Raw genomic sequence first — 14,352 nt, 5'->3', positions numbered from 1 at the left:
CTTCATGCTATGTTATGATACTGAAGCTGTGCATAACTGAGCATAATTTGCTGAAGATTAATGCACTGATACTAGATAAAAGCAGGTGTAGCTAAACATGAACAAGCTCGATTAACTAAAGCATCTTTTCTAGCTTCATTAGTACTTCCCGCTACATCTGCGCCAACTGAACAACCACTGGCAAGCAACTGATGGTAGTACTTGTTCAGAGCTGGTAAAAGCAAAATGCTCTCTTGCCACGAACAGAGGGATATTCTCATAAGGCAAAAGTCCCTTTTCAAAGCTTTCCAGATCACTAGTGGTATGCCAGTGGGCAATGCAGCAGAGCCATAGTCGTGCCACACCAGGCCTTGCACAGGTTTACAGAGAATGGGATAAAAGGTCTTTATATGCCTCAAAGATCCAGAGTGCCAGGGATGCACACAAGTTGCAATGCACAGAAAAGGAGCAAACCTGATGGCCTGGGAACTTTTAACAATAAAAGCATATTGCAGCAATATGCTTCAAAAACTGGACGGGACTGCTTACAACCATACAGCCAGCATTTGGTGCATGGGACACTTTAGTGCATATGAGCTGCAGGTATTTTTAACAATAACAATAGTTAAAAGTAATTTCAGCAGGGACTAAGAAAACTTGGGCCCCGATTTTTCCAATGCAATATAACAGCCTGCTTAACTACTTGAAAAAATTAGTGTACAGCATGACTGAGGCACAGCCTTTCCCAAAGAAGCAGAAGATAATTTCATTGCATCAAAGTCTGAAATCATGAGTCGAGGGATATGCACACTGCTTTATTTCCCATCCAACAACCAGTTCCAAAATAGTTTGCAACTCAGGATTTACACAGAGAAAAGCAGCAGGCTTCACAACACATCCATTCACGCTTACACAGGGTGCTTCTGTGAGGACATTTATAAAGGAATACTATAACTTGCCCACAAGAGAGCTACCCCTAGCATTACTTAACAGTCAAATGTTACATACGTGTATGTACACAACTGCAGCACAAAAGTAGTGTAAAAAAAGCGCTGAAAAGAAACTCGTCTAACTTTCAAAACTGGATGGTAAGGGGCGGTAGAGGCTACAGGAGAAATATACCAGACCACAAGGTGTAGCCACTGAGACCTCCCACACTCCATGCGCACCACAGAAACGCACAACTTCACGCAGGCTCTTCAATGTGCGACACCCTCATAGTGAGATAATAGAGTGAACGCAGCAGAAACAGAAGGAATGCAATCAGGCCACCTGAAAGCATAGCAGAAAAGAAAACCAAACCTTCTGCTTATTTCAGCACAATGCCACAAAGCATAATAAATTAGAATGACCTACAAAGCATGGACTGCCAAATAATATACTGTAATCTCAAGATGAAGTTTTTTGGTCTGCTGTAAAAGAAGTCTGCAGAATCGAAACACTGTTACAACAGACTGATTCACAACCACAGATGGACCTATTATAACCAGTGATCTATGAACCACATGCATACCTACAGACAAGAACTGGTTTATTCAATTTTAAGACTTTTGAAAGAAGCTAAGAAGTTTGAAATTAGCTGTATGGCTAATAGAAAGCATAGGGGAATGTTTCTATACATATATTTTGAAATCTGTGGTGCTGATCGATGAAAACTTTATAGTGTAATAACTTACAGCTGCAAGATCATTTTAAAAAATGTCATGTGCAGCGGGTGGGATCCAAACCCACGACTTCTGAATTTTGTACGGAATGCCTCTGTAGCTATTCTTTTTTCTACTTTGTAATGAATTACCTTACAGCCATAAAATGAGTGCACTATTAATTTCTTGTTGATCAATATCACTAATAAGAAGTGAAGTTCACTTCGAAGCATGTGTTCTTTGCTGACGATATACAGATTGAAGGCCCTGTGTCATTCCCTCCCTCACAGGCTACGCGAGACTGAGTAGTGCGCACTGCCGATATAAGCCTCTTTGTTATTCTTTCTTAATGATCATCCAGATTAGTGAGAACAGAGAACCTACCTGTGGAGCCTACCTATCTGCACTACTTCTGCGACCAAAGGCGCTTCTGGCATACCTGTGGGTGGCACACCCCGTGCATGCATAATTATGTATGTGAAATCGTCACTAAATATTTGGGATAACGAAAACTGAGTGAGCCCTGCAGTCCCAACAGGGAGAACAGAACTCCATGTGCGAAAGCCTTGGTTGTACTGTGGGCAGCACACCCCGTGCATGCAAACTTTATGTGAAATAGCACTAAATAAAGGTTTTGGATAACGCAAACTGAGTCCTGTAGTCCCAACAGCTGAACAGAGCTCCATATGCAAAAGCCTCGTTCAAAATGTGTGCAAGTTAGTTACGCCTCCAACTTTCGAACTGTGCGCCACCGTAGCTGCTTATTTGACATGCTCATGTTAACAATCGCTTTCCTGGACAAACAATAAGTGAGACAAGTGCAAACTTCATGTGTCACATGTGTAGTGCCAGGTTCTGAGACCATACACCCATTTGCTGCTTTGGGGCTGGTCTTTAAATTTTATTATCTTATTTGCTTACAGTAAACGAAACTTAACAGCCTTTAGGAATTAGTTTATAACATCTGAACTGCTTCAAGGAACATGAGTAAGGAGGGGTTTTCACTTTTCGACAATTTCATCTCTTCAAACACAAAAAGTAAGTTAATGGCCTCACTGCCAAAAACATACTCTATGCTGTGATGTCGTGTTTATTCATCTGAAAGCGATGTATGGGTAAAAAAGTGAACTTACACGTAATACGTGTAATACAAGTATTCTTGTTTTTCCCTCACAACTATTCTATTTGTAATTTTCAAATACAAAAAGATATATACCGTATTCACTCGAATCTAAGACGACTTTTTTCTTCACGTAAGCAATTGCATCTAAGTAAGCAATCATGAGGCTGTGGCGGAACCATTTAGAGAATTGCATTCGTGCGATGGATGTTTATGCAAGTCGCCGCACTCATAAATAATGTATTTAGCGAGTTAATGAACCCGCAAATGTATGGAGACAAAAAAAAGAAAAAAAAAAAGACGCGGAACCGCAGCAGAGAGCGCCAGAGCACGTATGCATGCAATTCGGGCAGGCATGCAGCTTCGGGTAGTCGCTGCCTAACTTTGCGCATGTGGGCCTTATTTTATTAGTACTTTAACGATAGCGAAATTGTTGGCTGCCGTCTTGCCCGTGGCATTTTGAAGCTGGCAGCTCGACTTTGGTAAGAGCGCAAGCTGAGGAAACTCGTGTTTTATAGTTTGCGCCATGCTGCGGCGGAACACTGGATGGATGGATGGATGGATGGATGGATGGATGGATGGATGGATGGATGGATGGATGGATGGACGGACGGACGGACGGACGGACGGACGGACGGGTGGGTGGGTAGGTGGGTGGATGGATGGATGGATGGATGGGTGGATGGGTGGGTGGGTGGGTGGATGGATGGATGGATGGATGGATGGAATATAGGAGCGTCCCCTTTGAAACGGGGTGGTAGCAGTAGCTATCATGCTCATTTTTCTCCATATATCTTAATTATTGATTTAGAATGGTTAACTAAACCATCATTCTATTTATTAAATTTTGCTCCTACAATACTAACATTATGTCACTTCTCTGCTTTTAAGCCACCAATCTTCCAGCCGTTGATTCATAGGTGGCGAGCGCCGCGGTGCGGCGAAAGACGCTGCTACGCCCCTTTTCCAACTTACGCTCTCTCCGGCTGATTGGAAAGGCCGGAGAGAAACGTGCGCGCGGAGGTGATCTCGGAGGCCATAGGGGAGAAAACCTGGCCAGGGGGCGCTGCGCCGCTCTGTGCGTCAGCGCCCTCCATGGAGATCCCGTCAAAACCTACGCGCAGTGCGGCCGCGTCGTCTGCTCCGCGCATAGGGAACCAAAGCTGGAGTTTGCTCCGCGACGCCAGCGCTCGGTTTCCAGCGGAGCGGAGAGGAACTACAAAACCTACGCGCATCCGCGCCCGCGCTGCGCGCGGCTGTCTGCGGAGTCTGCGCAGCCCGCTCGCTCGGGAGCGCGTGCTACAGGCAGCCGCACGTGCACGCGGAGCGGGAGAAGGAAAGTGAGAACGAGGGGGGATGGTCGTGCGTCTGTGCGCGCAAAGCCGGCGCTCTTTGCCAGTGGTGTTTCTTATTTTTGCTTTTTTCTGTGCCCCGGCTGGCATACAGACTGGCTGGAGGCACGCTTTTTATCGGTGCTTTCGAAAGTGAGAAATTATGATTAATTGATCGCCGCGGACATTGTTTTTAGAGAGCGCTTGTTGGCAGGCTCAGACAAAAAAATAAAGCATGAACGCGAATTCGGTACTCGAAGGCAGAGGCAAGCGACAGGTATTTTGAAGGACTTGAGGCGGCACCTCTTGATGTCTCTTCCATGTTGTTCAGAGAATGAAGGGTCCAGCCTTCTCGTTGAGAATTGATACGCGTGTACACAGCGACGAGTGCTCCGGGCGCTGGTTGGGGAGCTTCCTTTCCATTTGTGACTGCTCGCTTGAAAGGGGCCTATTCAACTCTTTGGGGACAGACATTTTAGGCGATGCTACCGGCGCCGTGGGGCCTGTTTTCGGCGCGTTTAGGACGCGTTTCCTACAAAGGCACAAAGCATGCCGCCTTACCCTTTGGTTCCTGCTGACAGTGGTCAGGGGGAGTTCGCTGCTGCGGCGCTGTCATCCGAAATCAATGACCTATCTGCCTTTAACGATGAGGGCCGGGTTTCTTAACGACCTGGGTCATTGACGAGAAGCCGCGGCATGCCATATTTTGCGGCAGTTTCCTCTCTCCAAGAGACGAAGAGCGAGGAAATGCCTGACGACCTTCCATGCAGGCGGGGACATATCTCCAAGTAAACCTTTGTCTTCTTAATTCCACAGCTACTCTGTGCAATTCCTTCAGTTATCTCCTCTACCGAATGCGCAGTTTTGAGCTCTCGAAGCAGGATCGCGTATGAGGATAGAAAGATTGACGTATGTGTTTTTCCTTCGTAAACGCCAAGTGATGGCGTTAATGACATATATCTGTTTGTTCAGGCCGACTTGGTTCCGCGATGGCTGCTGCGGCACCGCCAGTTACAAACAAAGGTTCGAGATACGAGCGGTACGAGATACCTAAAAAAAAACCGACAATCATCGTTTCAACACGAAAGAGAGAAAAACACTTTCACGAGTTTTGCGAAAAAGCGCGCCGTCACTTTTTCATTCGTTTTTTTTTTTTCTTGCCCCTTTTGTTGGAGCGCGACGGCGGCCAGAATGCGGCCGGAGGAGGAGAGAAACAACCGACCGCGCGCGCGCAAACACGTGCTGGAGAGCAGCGCGGAGCAGACGACAGCATAGGGGAGAAAACCTGGGCCAGGGGGCGCTGCGCCGCTCTGTGCGTCAGCGCCCTCCATGGAGATCCCGTCAAAACCTACGCGCAGTGCGGCCGCGTCGTCTGCTCCCCGCCGCATAGAAAAGCATGATGTCGTCTGCTCCGTGCTGCTCTCCAGCACGTGTTTGCGCGCGCGCGCTCGGTTGTTTCTCTCCTCCTCCGGCCGCATTCTGGCCGCCGTCGCGCTCCAACAAAAGGGGCAAGAAAAAAAAACGAATGAAAAAGTGACGGCGCGCTTTTTCGCAAAACTCGTGAAAGTGTTTTTCTCTCTTTCGTGTTGAAACGATGGTTGTCGGTTTTTTTTTTAGGTATCTCGTACCGCTCGTATCTCGCACCTCTGTTTGTAACTGGCGGTGCCGCAGCAGTCATCGCAGAACCAAGTCGGCCTCAAGAAACAGATATATGTCATTAATGCCATCACTCGGCGCTTATAAAGGGAAAACACATACGTTAATCGTCCTATCCTCATACGCTATCCTGCTTCGGGAGCTCAAAACTGCGCATTCGCTAGAGGAGATAACTGAACTAGGGATTGCACAGCGTAGCTGTGGAATTAAGAAGACAAAGGTTTACTTGGAGAGATGTCCCCGCCTGCATGAAAAGTCGTCGGGCATTTCCTCGCTCTTCGTCTCACGGAGAGAGGAAACTGCCGAAAGAATGGCATGCCTCGGCTTCTCGTCAGTGATCCAGGCCGTTAAGAAACCTCTCATCGTTAAAGGTAGATAAGTGATTGATTTCGGATGGCAGCGCCACAGCAGCGAACTCCCCCTGACCGCTGTCAGCAGGAACCAAAGGGTAAGGCGGCATGCTTTGTGCCTTTGTAGGGAACGCGTCCTAAACGCGCCGAAAGCCGGCACCAAGGCGCCGGCAGCATCGCCTAAAACGTCTGTCCCCAAAGAGTTGAATAGGCCCCTTTCAAGTGAGCAGTCACAAATGGAAAGGAAGCTCTCCAACCAGCGCCCGGAGCACTCGTCGCTGTGTACACGCGTATCAATTCTCAACGAGAAGGCTGGACCCTTCATTCTCTGAACAACATGGAAGAGACATCAAGAGGTGCCGCCTCAAGTCCTTCAAAATACCTGTCGCTTGCCTCTGCCTTCGAGTACCGAATTCGCGTTCATGTTTTTTTTTTGTCTGAGTCTGCCAACAAGCGCTTTTTGAAAACAATGTCCGCGGCGATCAATTATTCATAATTTCTCACCTTCGAAAGCACTGATAAAAAGCGTGCCTCTAGCCAGCCTCTATGTCAGCCGGGGCACAGAAAAAAAGCAAAAATAAGAAACACCACTGGCAAAGAGCACCGGCTTTGCGCGCACAGACGCACGACCATCCCCCCTCGTCCTCACTCTCCTTCTCCCGCTCCGCGTGCACGTGCGGCTGCCTGTAGCACGCGCTCCCGAGCGAGCGGGCTGCGCAGACTCCGCAGACAGCCATGCGCAGCGCGGGCGCGGATGCGCGTAGGTTTTGTAGTTCCGCTCCGCTGGAAACCGAGCGCTGGCGTCGCGGAGCAAACTCCAGCTTTGGTTCCCTGCGCGCGGCTGTCTGCGGAGTCTGCGCAGCCCGCTCGCTCGGGAGCGCGTGCTACGGGCAGCCGCACGTGCACGCGGAGCGGGAGAAGGAGAGTGAGGACGAGGGGGGATGGTCGTGCGTCTGTGCGCGCAAAACCGGCGCTCTTTGCCAGTGGTGTTTCTTATTTTTTGCCTTTTTCTGTGCCCCGGCTGACATAGAGGCTGGCTGGAGGCACGCTTTTTATCGGTGCTTTCGAAAGTGAGAAATTATGATTAATTGATCGCCGCGGACATTGTTTTCAAAGAGCGCTTGTTGGCAGGCTCAGATAAAAAAAAAACATGAACGCGAATTCGGTATTCGGCGGCAGAGGCAAGCGACAGGTATTTTGAAGGACTTCAGGTGGCACCTCTTGATGTCTCTTCCATGTTCTTCAGAGAATGAAGGGTTCAGCCTTCTCGTTGAGAATTGATACGCGTGTACACAGCGACGAGTGCTCCGGGCGCTGGTTGGGGAGCTTCCTTTCCATTTGTGACTGCTCACTTGAAAGGGGCGTATTGAACTCTCTGGGGACAGACGTATTAGGCGATGCATGCCGGCGCCGTGGTGCCGGCTTTCGGCGCGTTTAGGACGCGTTCCCTACAAAGGCACAAAGCATGCCGCCTTACCCTTTGGTTCATGCTGACAGCGGTTAGGGTAAGTTCGCTGCTGTGGCGCTGCCATCCGAAATCAATGACTTATCTGCCTTTAACGATGAGGAATCCAGTTTGTTACCCTAAGCGTAGCAAGGGGCGGCAGAAAGTTAGGTGGGCGGAGTTCGCGGGGGTCAAGTGGATGCAGCTAGCACAGAACCGGGTTAAGTGAAGAAATATGGGAGCAGCTTTCGCCCTGCAGTGGGTATAGTCAGGCTGATGATGATGAACGATGAGGGGTTTCTTAACTACCTGGATCACTGACGAGAAGCCGAGGCATGCCATTTTTTCGGCAGTTTCCTCTCTCCGCGAGACGAAGAGCGAGGAAATGCCTGACGACTTTTCATGCAGGCGGGGACATCTCTCCAAGTAAACCTTTGTCTTCTTAATTCCACAGCTACGTTGTGCAATCCCTAGTTCAGTTATCTCCTGTAGCGAATGCGCAGTTTTGAGCTCCCGAAGCAGGATCGCGTATGAGGATAGAATGATTGACGTCTGTGTTTTCCCTTTATAAGCGTCGAGTGATGGCATTAATGACATATATCTGTTTCTTGACGCCGACTTGGTTCCGTGATGACTACTGCGGCACCGCCAGTTACAAACAGAGGTGCGAGATACGAGCGGTACGAGATACCTAAAAAAAAGAACCGACAACTATCGTTTTACCACGAAAGAGAGAAGAGAGAAAAACACTTTCACGAGTTTTGCGAAAAAGCGCACCGTCACTTTTTCATTCCAGTTTTTTTTTTTTCTTGCCCCCTTTGTTGGAGCGCGACGGCGGCCAGAATGCGGCCGGAGGAGGAGAGAAACAACCGAGCGCGCGCGCGCAAACACGTGCTGGAAAGCAGCGCGGAGTAGACGACAAGGAGCAGACGACGCGGCCGCTCTGCGCGGAGGTTTTGACGGGGTCTCCATGGAGGGCGCTGACGTACAGAGCGGCGCAGCGCCCCCTGGCCCAGGTTTTGCAAGGAGGCGCTTGGTCGTCGGAGCGAGGCTACGAGCTGGAGGATGGGGAGCACTTAGTCGTCCTGCGAGCAAAGCACACAGCAGCCCGCACGCACGATTTTTGAAAGGATGAAAGGAGAAGCGGGCAGGCTAGCTAACGCAGGCTGCGCGGTTTCAAACCAGTGATGGCTTGGAGCTGCCCTCGGCAAAACGCAGAGCAGTCCTATCGTTTATTTCTTCCTAGCAGTTGGGTATGGGCTGATTTGGCCTGAGCGGCAGCTTAGGTAGCGCTAAAGATTTGACTGCTTCTGTGCGCGCGTATAGTTCTCAATGGGATGTTTTTGCATCTTGGATTGCGCCTCTTATGGGAAACAACTATAGAGACGAAAAATTGTCTGTCCATAAGTTAAGCAACATATTGTATAATTTCACAACAAATAATTCCAAACGACAACATTAATTTACGCGCCCTTGGAAGATGTTCTCAATCTTGACAGTTATTTCTTTTCTGCTATTACAAACTGCATGTTTGTGGGCGCGCGTGTGTGTGCAGATAACCCATACTCAGATACTCAATATATGTGCGGCCCCGCTTACGGTCAGTCCTCTTCAAGTTTTCATTAAATCAAGCACACGATCCGTGCAGCGCGCTGCGAAGACCCGGACTCAGGAATCCGAGTGCTCCGAGTTCCTGCGTCGCCTCGAATACCAGCCACCCCACCAAACCACCGGAAGAAAATGAACGACAGCAAAAGATTGTGAACGCACAGAACCGGCGCTCACTGCCGTCACTGGTTTGAAACCGCGCTGTCTACGTTGGCTAGCCTGCCCGCTACTCCTTTCATTCTTTCAGAAAGCGTGCGTGCTACTGTGTGCTTTCTTTGCTCACAGGACGTAGGCTAGGCGCTCCCCCTCCTCCAGCTCGAAGCCCCACTCCGACGGCCAAGCGCCTCCTTTCATCTTTCGCGCACATAGCCTGCAGCAACCCTCTCGCTCCCTTCAGTAAAACGAGAGAAAAAAAAAAAAGAACAGCCATAGGGCGCGCCTAGTGCCACGTGATTGCGCACTCAGGATCTGCAAAAACAGCCCCCCCCCCCCCCCCTCTTCTAGCCACTATAACCAAATCTGCGTCAGCGAGGAAAAGGGAGCGGCGGGATCGTGGGAAGCTCCGTACGCGGGCTCGGCGTTCACGTATCGAAATCGGCTTATGCCGAATGCATTGCAGCGCGCCAAAGTCGGCGCTTCTGTATTATCTTACTCTGTGGTTCAAGCGTCTAGGCTGCTCTCAGTAGTATTAACTCTGTGCTATCTGCCTTGCTCGCTGCGCTGCTCTGGATCTTGGCGTTCGGAGCGGCGGCGAGGCGAGCGGCGCGACGTGACGCCAATCGGCTGTTCAAGGTTACGGTGCGGCCACGGCGAAACGGCGAGGCTTGTGCGTAAATAGCTATCGCTCACAAAATCCGCCGTCCCTGGCCTTGGCCGCAGCTGATGTTGATACTGAGGACGGAGCGAAAGGGATGAAGACAAAGAAGGAACACGAAAACAACAGCTACAGGCGCCTAGCTGTCCTATTGTTTTCGTAATCCTTTGTTTTCGTCCCTTTCGCGCCGTCCTCAGAATCAACATCAGCTATGAACCAACTAGTTAACTAGCCCAAACCAAAGTTCTTCTTGGCTGCAGAACCACAGAAAGTTTTTTCGGAATGTATGTGAATGCGTTCCAGGAATCAGTTTACGTACGTGAAAAGATATCACACACTTACTGTAAGAAATTAAAGCTGTCTCATTCCGACCTCGATCCTAAAGGTGAATCAATGTCTCCTTCTGGGCGCTTGTGCGGTGGTGGTGGTTATTCCCAAGCAACCACCGACGTCCGTTGTACGTCCGAGCTAGAGCCGAACGTCCTTTGCCGAAATTGTACGTCCGTCGGACATACGTACAACCTCCGCTTTCGCACATCCGTATTCGTCCGTCCGTCGGAGGTACAGACTACGTCCGTTTTTGTATATCCGCATGAGAGACGAGGTGTATGTCCGATGTACGTACGGACTACGTCCGTTTTTGTATATACGCATGAGAGACGAGGTGTATGTCCGATGTACGTACGGACTACGTCCGTTTTTGTATATCCGCATGAGAGACGAGGTGTACGTCCGATGTACGTACGGACGAGTATGTTTCCAGGACATATATTTCCTCGCTGACAAAATTCTGTTTCAACATTCACACTTGTCTTCAATGCTCGAGATGTGTCCTGCCTAGTCAAAAAAAAAAAAAAAACATTGGGGCCAATTGAGACCCTCAGATAGTCACATCTGGACCCAATATTGGACACCACCTCTCCAATGGATTAGTCCAGTTGGATTAACCAAATGGTTCTGCAAATACCAATTGGGCATTCCAAATAGTTTTAATTGCGTGTAAAATTCCATTCGGATTTTCCAAATGGTACTCAAAATTCCAATAGGAAATCCAATTAGGTTTGCAACTTCCATTCGGCCCCTGAGATAGCGAATTGTATTATATACCAAATGATTAGCTGGTTGACCTAAAAAAAACTCTGGCACATACACAGTATGGGGCGATTGTCATTAATTTCTCAGATTTCATGCCGCAATTCGTTGTATCCGTTGGTAGCGGCGGTCGTGATCTTCAATTGTTACTCTAGTTGAGCCTGAACGTATGTACTACATGTACCACCTGCGCGGCTTCGCCATCCACGATGGTCCACGACCACGTCTTGGCGAACGAAAGCGCCGGATTACCTTGCACTGTGGGTCTTTACAAAAATAGTTTTTTTTGCTGTTTGAAATCCGCGCTAGTCCCCGCCGGCCGGCGGCCGTGCTGTTTGGTTGAAGGTTGCGTATTCCATCGCAGTGTGTGTGTTGGAGGGGAGGAGGGGGGATAGTAGGTTTCGCTTGAATATCCTTACAAGAAAGGGTTCCTATTTAAAGAAATTAACAATATTCAGTAAAAATATAGTGTTAACTTATTACGGCCAATTCATTTCTGCGCATGAATGTTTCTGCCGTAGTTTCGTACCACGTGTTTCTGTGCCGCCATTGCCGGCTGTCATTCAACCGCCGCGGCTCTGTTTTCGTTCTGTGCGGGTGCACGCAACTATGCTCGAATGCCTTCACCCCTCTTTGTGCGCTGCAAGGACAACGATTGCGCAGTTGTGCCAGTTTCTAGTGTGAAAGGATTACCCCTTGGAGCAACAGTGGCTCACGACGACAACACATCAGGACGGACGACTCCGGCGAAAGCGACCGCGTTTGAAAGTGAGTACTGCGATCGAGCTTCGTGAAAACCTGCGCAACGAAAATTGTATGAACATGTAACAGCGCAGTGAACCTACTGACACATTTCAACGCGATCGCATTAAGGAGCTAGTTACACCGAAAACCAGGAGTAATCGGCGCGGTGGCGTCCGTGTATGTCGATTGAGTTGGCTCTCCCTCTCCTCTATGCAGACTAGGAAATTGCTAGAGGTGCTATCGCGTTCCACTCTTGCAATCTTGCGAGGCTTATAACCAACCTCCTTGTTTTCGTCAACCAAGGCGCTGGGTAAACAGTCAGTCTTCAAAGATTTTTTTTTTAATATGCTTGCCTTCGCAAGTGGCATGTTCTGCATTTTTCAATGCAAGTTGCAGGTTGCGAGGGCAGTCTGCGCTGCAGTGCATTACAGTGATAAAATGCATAACTGCTCCTGTACAATGCGATAAGCGATAATCGTCCAAGCTCGCGAGCTTGAAAGTTGGCACCACTACAAAAAAAAAAAAAAGAAAAAAATCATTTCAGATAGCGAGTGGCCTTTTCTGTGCTTGAAATTATTGAAGCGCGTTATCAGCTTATTTTAATTTAGGTATGGCCTGTATGATACTGCCTTATTAACTGTTTAGCTTATTTAGCTTTATCCTTGAAGCATTGCAGATGAATCTGTGTGATATTCGAAAGATAGCGGGTGCGATATAACTGGCTTGAACTAAGGGAAAGGAGGGCAGAACCTTGGGCAGGTACAATATGAGAAATACTCAATTTTCTTGTTATTATCCTCCAGAAAACCTCGAGTCAAGGATTATGCTGTGCATGAGCTACAGACTATTTACTAACCTGTTTTTTTTTTCTCTTTTTGCAGAAAGCTGGTTGCTTCCACTTCATCACGGAAGATGGATGTGCACTTCAAGTTTTACGTCATATTGAGGAATTAGACATTTTACAATAAAATATGCCTGTTGTACTTTAAGCTGCTTTTCTATTTTATTGCCTCGTGGGAGCGAAAAAAGCATGCATGCAGCATATATGCGAATATGCTAGAAAGATCCGGGAACGGACGTCCGAAATGGACGTCCATTGGCCAGACAAACATGTCCATTTGGACGCCCATCGGACGGCCGACGGACGTCCACTGGCTGTTCGCGGACGTCCATCGGCCATCCGGAACATCCGAAACGGATGGCCATTGGCCGTCCGATGGATGTCGGTGGTTGCTTGGGTTTATTGAATAATTAAACAAAAGCATCGAAAAGAGTGCTGCGCGCCGGCCGCGGCAACTGCTGCCTAAATTTTAATAAGAACGGATAGGAATAGGATAGCGAGAGCAAGTGCAGAGGGGAGCGATAGCAAGGACAGGGAGAGCTTTGTACATTATTTACACACACACACACACACACACACACACACACACACACACACACACACACACACACACACACACACACACACACACACACACACACACACACACACACACACACACACACACACACGCACGCACGCACGCACGCACGCACACACACACACACACACACACACACACACACACACGCACGCACACACACACACACACAAAAGGAAAACGAGTTCGCGTCGCTTGCACGCAAGTGTTCGAGCGCATGCTTGTGCGGTGTGACACGCGCGCATTTGATTGGCTTTCCAACCAAGCTAGGCCAGGCAGCAAAGTGAAAACGGGCCGAAATTTTACATCCCATAAAAGGGCAGCTCGGCGTTTTCACTGTCTCTCTACACATTTTCCCCGAGGAAGCATATGTATAACAGCAGTTTCCAGTAACAGGAGAAATTTAATTCACAGATATTTTCAATGGGTTGAAAATAGATTTCCCCTTTTTCCTCAGTAGCTTGCATCTCCCACGAAATGGGAAATTTCCCACGATTTGGCAACACGATAACTCCGTTTCATACATCAGGTGCAACGCAGCGAAAGCTACGCAAGTAGTCCGCAAGAAAAGAAAAAAAAGGAGGCGTATCACTACGCCCTCGTTTTGTGGCCGGGTGGTTCCTGCGGAAACGGGCTCTATTCCGAGCATACACGTTTGCAATAACTTGCTTCGCATACCTAGACATCTTCGCAGTGCAGATCTTATAGAAAAAATGCGCACCGAAGAACCACTTTCTCAAAAAGAGATGCGCAGCGCGGAGGACACAGCCAGCGCCATCTAGTGGCACAGCAGGCAACGGCGTTGACATACGCCTGACCTGAGTCAAAAGGGATCAGGACTTCTCCTTACTTACTACTTACTTACTAAGGTTGCGGGGCAGCGAAAAAAAAAACTGATTGATTTGATTGATTTATAGGAAAGGAAAGGCGCGGTAACTGTCTCACTTGTTTCTGTGGACACCTCAACCGCGCCGTAAGAGAAGGAAGGAAGGTGGGAGGGAAAGTGGAAAGAGAGAAAGAGGAGCTGTAGCAAAGCCACCTAGACTAGGTGGCTTTGGCCGTAGTGGAGGGCTACGGAGTAATTTCGACCACCTGGGGAACTTAACGTGCGCTGACATCGCACAGCACACGGACCCCTCTTCGTTCCGCC

The sequence above is a fragment of the Amblyomma maculatum genome, chromosome 1 (assembly GCF_055883805.1).
Source record: "Amblyomma maculatum isolate TAMU_Amacu chromosome 1, ASM5588380v1, whole genome shotgun sequence".
NCBI classification, from domain to species: Eukaryota; Metazoa; Arthropoda; class Arachnida; order Ixodida; family Ixodidae; genus Amblyomma; species Amblyomma maculatum.
The sequence above is the reverse complement of the archived record's forward strand: the minus strand, read 5'-3'. Positions refer to the sequence as shown.